This window comes from Canis aureus, chromosome 2 (genome assembly GCF_053574225.1).
Source record: "Canis aureus isolate CA01 chromosome 2, VMU_Caureus_v.1.0, whole genome shotgun sequence".
Lineage (NCBI taxonomy): Eukaryota > Metazoa > Chordata > Mammalia > Carnivora > Canidae > Canis > Canis aureus.
In genome coordinates this window covers 55,547,204-55,559,966 of record NC_135612.1, presented here as the reverse complement: position 1 = coordinate 55,559,966, position 12,763 = coordinate 55,547,204, and the positions used below count along the sequence as shown (strand labels likewise).

The 12,763-nt window shown below is 42.4% G+C and overlaps 1 protein-coding gene across 3 annotated transcripts in view; it reads left to right on the top strand.

Moving 5' to 3' along the window:
- The window catches only part of HOMER2 (homer scaffold protein 2), a 98,071-nt gene that overhangs the window by 29,595 nt on the left and 55,713 nt on the right, over positions 1-12,763 (top strand). Inside the window, exon 1 of one of the 3 annotated variants that reach the window (XM_077873728.1) lies at positions 5,858-5,959. The exons of the other annotated variants lie outside the window; for them this stretch is intronic. The gene's annotated coding sequence lies outside the window, so the exon portion shown is untranslated. Of the gene's footprint in view, positions 1-5,857; positions 5,960-12,763 lie in introns of those variants that run through there. 3 annotated transcript variants of the gene reach the window in all.

Here is a 12,763-nt window from a genome sequence, read left to right as displayed (position 1 = left end):
GCCTGCTTCTCCCTCTGTCTGTGTCTCTGCCTCTCTCTCTCTGTGTGTGTGTGTGTGTCTCTCATGAACAAATAAATAAAATTAAAAAAAATAGCATAGCATGATGCTATTTCGTAACCTTATCTTTTCTCTTAATACCATGTCCTTAACATCCACAGTCCTAGTGTTGGCTAGCTTTTGTGGGAATTCTGGAACTTAAGAGGTCCCCCCCCCCCTTTTTTTTGTTGTTTGCTTTGTTTTTGCTGAAGCAAGAGATTTTGGGTGACATCCAAGTCCTCCAGGGTCTAGCTAGTTCTGTTTAGAGAATCTGGGACTCTGACACTCTTGGTGGTCCCTTATTTTGTCACTTCTGGGTATAAATCATTGAACTGAAATGAAGCAGAGAATAAATCATAACAGATAAAGAAGAAACACCTTTCCACATTAGTAAGTATGCATTTATAGTTTTTAAAGGCTGAATGGTATTTACTGCATGTATATATGGTGCTTTATTTAGCAAGTGCCTCACTCTGGAGCCGTTAGATTATTTACAAGATTTTTGTGTATATGTGTGTTTCTTTCCATTTTCCAAAAATCACTCTTCAGTGGCTGTTCTTTTGCCTAACTATCTTTGTGCACCCTTGTCTTAGCCCCTGAGTAGATTCCTAGAGGCAGAATTGTTGGCTTCAGGAGTGGACAGTTTTAAAGCTCTGGCTACGTGGTGATAAATTACGTCCCAGAGAATTCCATCAAATTTTACCCATTTGTAGCGTACAAGAGAGCAATGTATTCCACTCTAGCAGACTGGATTTCTTAAAATATTTTTGTTCTGGTAAAACATACATAAGATGTACTATCTTAACCATTTTCAGGTGTGCAGTTCAGGGGCCTTCATTATGCTCACATTGTTAACACGACCATTACCACACCCCATGGCAAGCAATTCATTTTTTTCCATCCTTTCCAATTTGATGCTGAAAGGCTCTCTCATTGATTTAGTTCACAGTGTCCCTTTTACTGAGAAGGTATAACTTTAATCCTCGTCCGTAGTCCTGTGGAACCATTAAATGCTGTGGACCATCCCGCCTGGAAACTGTGCTCCCAGGCTTCAGTGTTAGCCCTCTTCTCTGTTCTTCTCTCATCCCCCTCTGCTTGCCCAGCCTCCCCACCTCCTGTGCTTCACCTGCCTGCTCAGTGTGTGCCCTTTGCAGTTTCTTCTGTGCCTTTCAGCTGTTCTCTAGATTGAGATGCTCTTCCCGCCACGTCCTCCTGAGGTCATCATTTCCTCCTTGCCCCCCCAGGAGCTGTGCCTAGCCCTCTGCTGTTGTGGTAAAATATTCTCAACATAAAGTTCTCCATTTTAACTGTTTCTAAATGTATTCACAATTCAGTGGCATCCAGAACATTCACACTGCTGTGCACCTGTCACCACCCTCCACCTCCAGATCCTTTTCATCTTCCCAAACAGAATCTCTGTCCTCACTAAGCAGTAACACCCCGTTCCCCACGCCCCCAGCTCTGGATAATCACCATTCTACTTTCCGTCTCTAAGAATTTGACTGTTCGATTCACGGAAGTGGAATCATACAGTTTTTATCCTTGTGTGTCTGGCTTATTTCATTTAGCGTATTTTCAGGGTTCATCTGTGTTGTAGCACATATCAAAATTTCATCCCTTTTATCTCTAAATGCTGTTCCATTATATGTCTAGCCACGTCTGTTGGTGGACACTTAGGTTGTTTCAGCCTTTTGGCAATGGTGAACCATGCTGCTGTGAACAGTAGTGTACAAGTATCTGTTTGAGTTCCTGCTCTCAACTCTTTGGGGTATGTGCCTTGACATGGGGTTGCTGGTCCTCTGATAATTCTATGTTTAACTTTTGAGGGACCAACAAACTTTTTTCCACAAGCCCTGCATACTTTCTGAATAAATGACAAAAGAGAGATAGTACCTGAGACCTCCCAGAACACGAGGCTGAGGGACTGTGCTGTGTACAGTCCCTATACCTGGGAGTCTGGACAAAGGGTCCAGGCAGGGGACTGGGGCAAGAACTATTTCCTAAGGCTTGCAGAGCTGGACTGTGTGGTTGCTTGTCTGCCTATCCATAGATGACTCTTCTGAGCATGGCTTCTGTGGCTGTAAGGAAGGTGGCCTCACAGTGCTACTTGGGATGAGATACCAAAAGTGAGGGCAGTGGCAGAGATATGAGGACCAGGAGGGCCTTGGGCTCTGGGCTGGGGTTATCAGGTCAGGCTGTCGGACCCTGCTGGCAGGCACCACAGGCCAGGAGCAGCCAGGGAGTTTCCAGTTGCACAAAAGAGGTATTAAAAGGATCTGGAGCTCTCCTCTCCTTGTAGTTCAGGCTTCTGCAGGATGGTCAAAGTAACTTAGAGACAAAGTAAGAAAAGTGGGATGCCCTGTGGGCATTGGGGACCTCTCTAAGCACCCCCCCCTCCAGGGCACAGAGATGCAGAGTTGTCACTGTCCAGGCCACTCCAGACAAGCTGAGAATGGCAGAACCCAGGAGGACATCTTCCTAGCCTTGAAATGTGGCCCACCCAACAGTCTGTAGGTTTGCTTGTGTCTTCCAAGATTGCCTTATGTAAAAACCATTGGCTGCGTTATTTACCAAATTCCTTTCTTGCCTCTCCCTAAACTCCATCTCTCTGTGTTTTTCTGTGTTTTTAAAAGCATGAAAAAAAATTCTCCTGTTAATAAAAGATTTTGAAATAAGCGGTCTGGTTCCTCCTCCTCGGCAGCAGCAACCAAGGAAGGTAGTGGAAACACAGAGTAGGCACACATTTGTCAATTTGGGGTGTGGGTCACCTTCAGTTAGGTCCTAGAGTATGATAAGTACCTAGGGAGGATGTGGACAGATCGGAACCCTCCTGCACTACCGGTGGGAATGCAGAGTCGTGCAGCCTTTTGGAAATCAGTCTGGCAGATTTTCAGCAAACCTACCCTGTGACCCAGCAATTCCACTCCTAGGTATGTACCCAAGAGCCAAGAAAACACATATTCACATTACGGTAATACACAAATGATTCATAGCAGTATTATTTATAATAGCCAAAAGGTGGAAACCATACAAATGTTTGTCCCTTGATGAATGGAGAAACAAAATGTAGTGTATCCATACCATGGACTAATGTTCAGCCACAAAAACCAATGGAACATCAAGACACGCTGTAACATAGAGGAAGCCAGAAAATGCTGTGCTCAGTGAAAAAAGCCAGACCCAGAATGCCACATAGTATATGATTGCATTGATGTCACATGTCCAGAACAGGCAAATCCATGGAGACAGAACACGTATCAGTGGTTACCTGGAGCTGGTGGAGGAGAAATGGGAGTGAGTGCTGATGAGTATGGGATTTGAAGGGTGATGAAAATGCTCTGAAATTAAATAGTGGTGGTGCTGCACAATTCTGTGAATAAACTAAAACTCACAGAATTGTGTGCTTTACAAGAGGGAGTTTTATGTGTCTGAATTATAACTCAATAACGTAAAAACTGTCCATTGTTTATGTGAAGTTTAAGTTGAGCCAGAAATTCTGTAGTGTGGATGTGTGTGTGTGTGTGTGTGAGAGAGAGAGAGAGTGCACACGCACATGTGCATGCCAAATCTGGCAACTCTATACTTGCCACCTGTTTTTGTAAATAAAGTTTTTTTGTAATGCATCAAAAGATCAAATAACCCAAGAGACCAATTTTTAGTATAAATGAAAACATCACTGGTGCTCTTGTGAGGTATGTCTGCACCTTTGGTTTTCTTTTACACCTTTTGCAATTGAGTTGGCAAGTTACCAGCCTCTTCCCAACATGCGTTTTTAATTTTGAACAAAAGTCCTAGGAAAAGAAGAATAGCTTTTCTCCCGCAAAACCCGAATTCAGAGTGTTAGCCATACACTTAAATGGGGGTTGGCTTCCTGAACCTGTACTAGAATCCCCTGGCTGCCACCTGGGAACCTAAAGGGAAGAATGAGCCACGAAACCAATTTGCCAGTAGAGGAGAAAACAAATCTCAGACTATTGAATTTTTTAGACTTTGAAACAAAAATTTAAATTATGACTGTGCATAGTTATTCTTTTTGAAGATTTTTTGTTTTAATTTGATGATCTTAGGAGAGGCAGCTAGATCCTGTCTGGGCAAGTTGAGCTAAGATGGAAAAGGAATTGTCTTCCCTGCAGTGGCATCTCTGTCTATAATTAGTGTATTATAACATTCCTTTAACAGGTTGCTGTTAATAACCAGCATTTTGCACACATTACCACGTGGACTCTTCACAGTTGCCTGGGCTGGTTATTTTCAGAGTGAAGTGACCTGCTCCTAGGTCACACAGGTGGGGCGAGCATCCCTAACTCCAGGGTCAGGACGTGGTTCCTCCCTGACTCGTAAAGATGAGAGACAGCCCCATTTGAAGGAGTTCTTCCACTAATTCAGCTTTGTCCCTGCCAGGAAGAAAGCGCCCAGAAAGAAGCAGAAGGTAAAATCAAACCCCATTGTGTCTCTGAGACAAGCGAGGACTCAAATCTTTTTTTTTTTTTTTTTAAGATTTTATTTATTCATGAGAGAGAAAGAGAGGCACAGAGACCTAGGCAGAGAAAGGAGGAGGCTCCCCGTGGGGAGGCCGATGTGGGACTCGATCCCAGGACCTAGAGATCACTACCTGACCCAAAGGCAGACGCTCAGGCACTGAGCCACCCAGGTGCCCCTACTCTTAAATCTTTTTAGGGCATCATTCAGACATCTGTCCCAGAAAAGGTAGAGGAGCAACATGGTAGCTTTCAATAGGATATGAAGCCAAATGATTTTCAGCCGTAGTGATTCTGAGGACTTTCTTGAGTTTCAAGACTCTTTCCTGGCTCCTCTTCCTGTCACGGTGCTGGGCGCCTCCCTGCGTTCAGGTATCCATCTTCTGCTTTCTCCCCTGGTCTCTCTGAGTAGTGTCATCCACCCAGCGGACTCCCCAAGGAAGTCTAACCTCACAGAGTTACCTCGAGAAGTGATCCCATCTGCCTTCCAGCACCTCCGCTAGATGGTCTGTAGGCAGGGCTTGCTTAGCATGATGCAGACTTCTCAACAGCCGCAGCGGGGAAACTTAGTCACTGGGTCTTTTTTCTCCCTGTTCTCGTCCACATTTGATCTTTAAACAAAAACCAAAGTCGTTTTATTGCAATTTAACTCAGGTAGGCACGGTGCAACTCAGTTTTATGAAATATACAATTCATTGATTTTTTTTTTAATCAGAACTTGTGCAACCATCAACACAGTCTAATTTTAGAACATTTTTATCCCTCCTCAAAGAAACCCAGAACCCATTAGCAGTCACCCTCCATTCTCCTCATTTTGCTATAGATGAATACAAAAGCCCTCAGCATTTAAAATTGAGAACATTATTTTTCCAGTCCTTTAAGAAAAATCACATCTGTTGTGATTGGGCATAATGTTGCCAAGTCATAGCCTCATATCAGGTGTGGCATAAAGTCTTCTATATTTTGTTTTCATTGCAGTGTAATATGAAACTCTGTGCACAGATGTATTATAGCAAGAAGAAGAGCACAAACTGCTCCTTTGGCAATATTTTGTGCTCTCCTGAATTAGCTGTCCCAGGATTCATTAATCGTTATGACTTGGGCAGCTTGCCACCTGGCTTTTTAGAAATCGTCACTTGGGATGTATTCTGATTCTTGGCTTGGTGTTCACAGTACACGAATCATAGAACTCTGCTTTTTTGTTTAAAACTCCTTTTTTTAAAATCATAGGTTCAGATAGAAGGAGTTTTGATAGCGTAAATGCTCTCAATATGCTACATATGGAATAAAATCATGAATACATGTGAAAATCCTAAGACAGTATATCTTCCACAGGCACAACGTGAACAGAAGGTGCCATCGAGGTGATGGCCAGTTTGCAAGTGGAGATCATACGCTCCTGTGCAGCTCCAATGACAAGAGCTGGTGCATTTCACAGCTCCCAGGTGATTTCCAGCAGTCTTGGATAGAGAATACCATTTCTTTTTCTTTTTAAAAAAAGATTTTATTTATTCATTAGAGAGAGATTTATTCATTAGAGAGAATGAATTTATCCATTCATCTTTATTTATTCATCAAGTGGAGGGAGGAGTAGAAGGAGAGGGAGAAGCAGACTCCATCGCTGAGCAGGGAGCCTGACATGGGTCTGCATCCCAGGACCCTGAGATCATGACCTGAGCCAAAGTCAGATGTGTAACTGACTCAGCCACCCAGGTGCTCTGAAAATAGCCTTAAAAATTTTTTTTCACCTATTCATGAAAGACACACAGAGGCAGAGACATAGGCAGAGGGAGAAGCAGGCTCCCTCTGGGAGCCCAAGGTGGGACTCGATCCCAGGATCCTGGGATCATGACCTGAGCCAGAGGCAGAGGCTCAACCACTGAACCACTCAGGTGCCCTGAAAATACTAAGAGACAGAGAGAGATGGCAGAGACACAGGCAGAGAGAGAAGTAGGCTCCATGCAGGGAGCCCGATGTGGGACTCAGTCTGGGGATTTCAAGATCATGCCCTGGGCCAAAGGCAGGAGCTCAACCACTGAGCCACCCTGGCATCCCTTAAAATACCATTTCTTAAAGATGATGTTACATAATTAAGAAAACAACTATCCAAATGCATTTAACATTTTTTCCTACAATGTGTGTTTCTTGGAATGTATTTGAAGAGAAAACAGCTTTGACATAAACTTTCCATGGAGCACAGTTGGGAGATAGTGGCCCCCAAGGTAGAGACTGGTTTCCTTAGTGTGGCATCCTGAGTCCGTGGGTATCTAGCTTGGGCCTACCTTCTGGCTTCATCTCTTGTCCCCTCTCCCATAGCTACGTTAGCTGGCTTGTCTCCGAGCACATCTTCTGCATCTGGAGAGCCACTTCCCCCTCACCTACCAAGCCCAGAAGATTGGTTGGGCAAAGGAAAGATAGATGTATGTGTGGAGGAGGGAGAGAGGGTCTAGATAGGAATAGAGGGGTGCCGTATGAATATGGGGTGACATTGCAGTATTACTGGTGAGGTGGGTTTTTTAAAAAAGTTTTTATTTAAATTCCAGTTAAAAATAAAAAATAAAAATAAAATAAAATAAAATAAAATAAAATAAAACAAATTCCAGTTAACATGCAGTGTAATATTAGTTTCAGGTATACAATATAGTGATTCAACACTTCCATACATCCCCAGGTGCTCATCACAACAGGTGCTTCCTTCATCCCCATCACCTGTTTCCCCCATTCTCCCCTTCTGCTGACCAGCAGTGTGTTCTCTAGAGTTAGGAATATGTTTTTTGGTTCATCTCTTTTTTTGTTAGTTTTCTTAAATTCCACACGAGTGAAATCATATGGTATTTATCTTTCTTGTACTGATTTATTTCATTTAGACCATAATACTCTCTAGTTCCATCCATGTCATTGCAAATGGCAAGATTTTATTCCTTTTTTATAAATTCCTTTTTTATTTATTATAAAATAAAAAGTATAAATTTCATTCCTTTTTATAGCTGAATAATATTCCATTGTGTATATGTACCACATCTTCATCTATTCATCTATCGATGGACACGGGCTATTTCCATAATTTGGCTAATGTGAATAAAGCTGCTATAAATATCAGAGTGCATGTATCCCTTTGAATTAGTGTTTTTGTATACATTGAGTAAATACCCAGTAGTATGATTGTTGGATCATAGGGTAGTTCTATTTTTAATTTTTGGAGGAACTCCTGTACTGTTTTCCAGAATGGCTGCTCCAGTTTGCATTCCCACCAACAGTGCAAGAGGGCTCCCCTTTCTCTGCATCCTCACCATCACCTGTTGTTTCCTGTGTTGATTTTAGCCATTCTGACAGGTGTGAGGTGATATTTCTTTGTGATTTGATTTACATTTCCCTGATGATGAGTCATGTTGACTATCTGATGTCTTCTTTGGAAGAATGTCTGTTCATTTCTTCTGCCCATTTTAAAATCAGTTTCATTTTTGGAGTGTTGAATTTTAGGAGTTCTTAATATATTTTGGATTCTAACCCTTTATCAGATATGTCATGTACAAATATCTTCTCCAATTCTGGAGGTTGCCTTTTAGCATTGATAGTTTCCTTTGTTGTGCAGAAAGAAACTTTTAAAATTTTGGTGTAGTACCAATAGTTCATTTTTACTTTTGTTTCCCTTCCCTCAGGGGACAAATCTAGAAAAATATTGCTACAGCTGATGTCAGAGAACTTACTGCCTTTGCTCTTTAGGATTTTTATGGTTTCAGGTCTCATATTTAGGTCTTTAATCCATTTTCAGTTTATTTTTGTATATGGTAAAAAGAATGATGGTTCAGTTTCATTCTTTTGCATGTTGCTATCCAGTTTTTCCAGCACCATTTGTGGAGGAGACGGTCTTTTTCCCATTGGATATTCTTTCCTGCTTTGTCAAAGATTAATTGACTATATATAATTGTGGGTTCATTTCTAGGTTCTCTGTTTCCGTTGATCTGTGTATCTGTTTTTTTAAATCTTTTTTTTTTTTTAAGATTTTATTTATTCACGATAGAGAGAGAGAGGCAGAGACACAGGCAGGGGGAGAAGCAGGCTCCATGCCGGGAGCCTGACGCGAGACTCAATCCCGGGACCCCAGGATCGTGCCCTGGGCCAAAGGCAGGCGCCAAACCGCTGAGCCACCCAGGGATCCCCTGTGTATCTGTTTTTATGCCAGTACCGGACTGTTTCGATGACTACAGCTTTGTGACATAGCTGCAAATCAGGAATTGTGATGCCTCCAGCTCCACTTTTCTTTTTAAACATTGCTTTGGCTATTCAGGGTCTTTTGTGGTTCCATACAGATTTTAGGATTGTTTGTCCTAGCTCTGTGAAAAATGCTGTTGATATTTTGATAGAAATTGCATTAAATGTGTAGATGGCTTTGGACAATATAGGTGTTTTAACAAGATTTGTTCTTCTACTCCATGAGCGTGGAATGTCTTTCCATTTCTTTGTAATTTCAATTTCTTTCATCAGTGTTATATAGTTTTCAGAGAGGTGGGTTTGTTTTTTAATCAGTTCTTTAACCAGATTCATTTCTGGTGTATCATCATTTTTGTCAATTTTGCGTAAAACTGCAAGATTTTATTTATTCATGAGAGAAACAGAGAGAGAGAGAGAGAGAGAGAGAGAGGCAGAGATACAGGCAGAGGGAGAAGCAGGCTCCATGCAGGGAGCCCGACGTGGGACTCGATCCCGGGTCCCCAGGATCAGGCCCCAGGCCGAAGGCGGCGCTAAACCGCTGAGCCACCCGGGCTGCCCACATATGATATATTTTTAAAGTTATGTATATACAGGAAAGTGCATACATAAATTACAAGTGTACACCTCAGTGAGTTTTCACAAAGTGAACACAACCGAGTAAGCATCACTCAGATGAAGATATTGAATATTACGCCAGAAGTTTCCCTCATGTCTCTCAGTTATCACCCTGGTGAGTTTGTTTTATTCTCTCTCTCTCTGTCTCTCTTTTTAAAAGTTAGTATCTTTTATTCATGAGAGACACAGAGAGAGGGGCAGAGACACGGGCAGAGGGAGAAGCAGGCTCCTGCAGGGAGCCCGATATGGGACTGCATCCCAGGACCTGCCCTAAGCTGAAAGCAGACGCTCAACCATTGAGCCACCTAGGCGTCCATTATTTTCTCTCGGTCCTGCCCTTGGTCTTGTCCTCCCATAACCTGTTTTCTTATTCTGCGTCCTCAGAGAAGCTCCCACCGTACCCCTTGCTAGTCTTTACCCTTCATATCAGATTTGCTTCTCAGAAACCCTGTCTCTTGCCCTCCTCACCGTTGGGATCCCCCCCACTGCTCGGGACCACCACCCCACTTGGAGACTCCTGACCCTTTCCCAGAGCACAGGGGACTGGATCAGATGGCCCCTCTGGGGCAGCCCACAGCTGTGAATCAGTCCTGGAACTTCATCAACCCTGCATCATAGGGGGACCCACGGCAAATGAGTGTACGGAGAGCTCCTGAGAAACTGTCAAGCCCTCTGGGATATGAGGCAGCGTCATTAAGAAAGGCCATCAGCATTCATCAGAGTCACTTGTCTCCTTCCATTCTCTGATGTTAGTGTGACCCAAAACAGAGAATCCCGTTAGTGGAGGAGGAGAGTTTGTGACAAATATGACTTATATGAGGTCTCTCGTTTATCAGTTGTGTTAACCTAGGCAGTTTTGGGGCAGGCAGAAGTAACTTTAATAGAATGGGCCTGCTGTGACCCACTTGGCTGTGCTCAGACCAGGCGAGGAGACAGGCTTCTGGCTAAGGACCAGAGGGGCAGGTCCCCCCACCCCAGGAGTTGCTAATCCCTTGTTGTAATGGGGTATGTGGACCTACTCCCGTGCCCCCTGCTGATCAGCAGTACCACCTGTATTGTGCACTTAATTCCTCTGGCTTCTATTTCTAACTGTTCTGTTCCATTAATTTACTTCTTCGCTCAATACTTCCTCGTTTCATGTGCTATAACTCTACAGTTATGTATTTCAGCATCTGACAGGGCTAAATCTTTTTTTTTAATAATAAATTTATTTTTTATTGGTGTTCAATATACCAACATACAGAATAACACCCAGTGCTCATCCCGTCAAGTGACCCCCTCAGTGCCCGTCACCCATTCACCCCCACCCCCGGCCCTCCTCCCCTTCCATCACCTCTAGTTCGTTTCCCAGAGTTAGGAGTCTTTATGTTCTGTCTCCCTTTCTGATATTTTCCACACATTTCTTCTCCCTTACCTTCTATTCCCTTTCACTATTATTTATATTCCCCAAATGAATGAGAACATACAATGTTTGTCCTTCTCCAATTGACTTATTTCACTCAGCATAATACCTTCCAGTTCCATCCACGTTGAAGCAAATGGTGGGTATTTGTCGTTTCTAATGGCTGAGGAATATTCCATTGTATACATAGACCACATCTTCTTTATCCATTCATCTTTCGATGGACACCGAGGCTCCTTCCACAGTTTGGCTATTGTGGACATTGCTGCTAGAAACATCGGGGTGCAGGTGTCCCGGCGTTTCATTGCATCTGAATCTTTGGGGTAAATCCCCAGCAGTGCAATTGCTGGGTCGTAGGGCAGGTCTATTTTTAACTCTTTGAGGAACCTCCACACAGTTTTCCAGAGTGGCTGCACCAGTTCACATTCCCACCAACAGTGTAATAGGGTTCCCTTTTCTCCACATCCTCTCCAACATTTGTGGCTTCCTGCTTTGTTAATTTCCTTATTTATTTATTTATTTATTTATTTTAATTTTTTTTTCTTTGTTAATTTTCTGACAGGGCTAAATCTGATTGCTCTTCATTTTCAGAATTTTCTTAGTTATCTTCATAGGGTGAGTTTCCCACGTGAATAATCCTGTCTAGTTCTAAACATATTCTTGTTGATATTGTGATAAATGTATGCATTAACATAGGGGTTCTCGACATCTTTATATGGACTTTTCTTATTTAAGAACAGAATGTGTGTTATTTATTAAAGTTTGTTTTTCTGTGCCTTTAGAAATTCTTACCTTAATATTCTTAATATATATCTTGCACACTTCAACAGATTTCTAGAAATGGTGTCTTTTTGGTTGCTGCTGTTAATGGGATCTTTAAAAATCCATTATATCAACTATGAGGTTGTTTGTGTATATAGGAAGGCTGTTGATTTTATTTTTTGTTAATTTTATAACTAGTCATCTTACTGAATGTAATTATTCATAATTGCTTTTTCAGTTGATTTTCCTGGGTGTTTTAGGTGTGCCATTGTATTATCTTTAACAACTTTATTATGTTCTATTTATTATATATATTATAATATGTTATATTTATTATATAACATAATAAGAGATTGGTATGAAAGTAGAACCACAATACACTCATAGGTTAGATCCTTTGCATGGAAGAATGTACTAGAAGAACCTTTTACCCATTATCTCCTTTTTTACCCACTCTGTGTCTAGGCTTTGGAGATTTGACCCTGATAGCTGAGGGCCTTATTAACCATCTAGAACAAGGGCTAGGAGCCAGGTGAGCCCATACTGCTGGTCCCTGTGCCAGACCAAGGGCCTGTGTTTTAGGGGCACAGATTAGACATCTCAGGATGCTGTGACTGGACTTGAAGGACAAATAGGAGCTCTTCTGGCCAGCGAAGGGGGAGGACATTTAGGCTCAAGGCAGGGCATGTGCATGGACATTTGGGAATGTAAGTGATTTGGAAGTGCTGGCAGGAGAACAGCAGGGCCCTCTGGTGAGGAGCAAGGCCAGGTGGTCAGGGCTGGTGGGCCATTCTAACACACCTGGGGGCTAGAGCCAGGGAAGGCCTTTGCAATGGGTGGGCTGTGCCTTATCATCTATCTAGTTTGAGAGCAAGCATTTCTCTTGGTGCTGTGTGATTGATGTTTGGAGGCTTTCAAGACTCAAGGTAGATAAACTAGTTAGGGCATCCTATGAGACTCTGAAACACTTCTTAAATAGCTCTAAAATAATATCTGGATGGTTTGTGTTCATTCAAGTCAGAAGTAGGAATAATAATTGTGAGGTTTTACAGATTCATATCAGAAAAAGCCTGGAGCTGAGCATTGCAATTGCAAGTGAAGGATTATGATAAATTAAAACATCATTTTTCTCTTTTTTTTTTTTTCTTGCAAAAAGTAGTCATGCCAGTTCTTTGCAGAATTATCTTACACGGAGCCAGGAATCGTTCAGAGCAGGAGTGGTGTCTCTGCTGAGTGGGTTTCATATTCCAAACATACA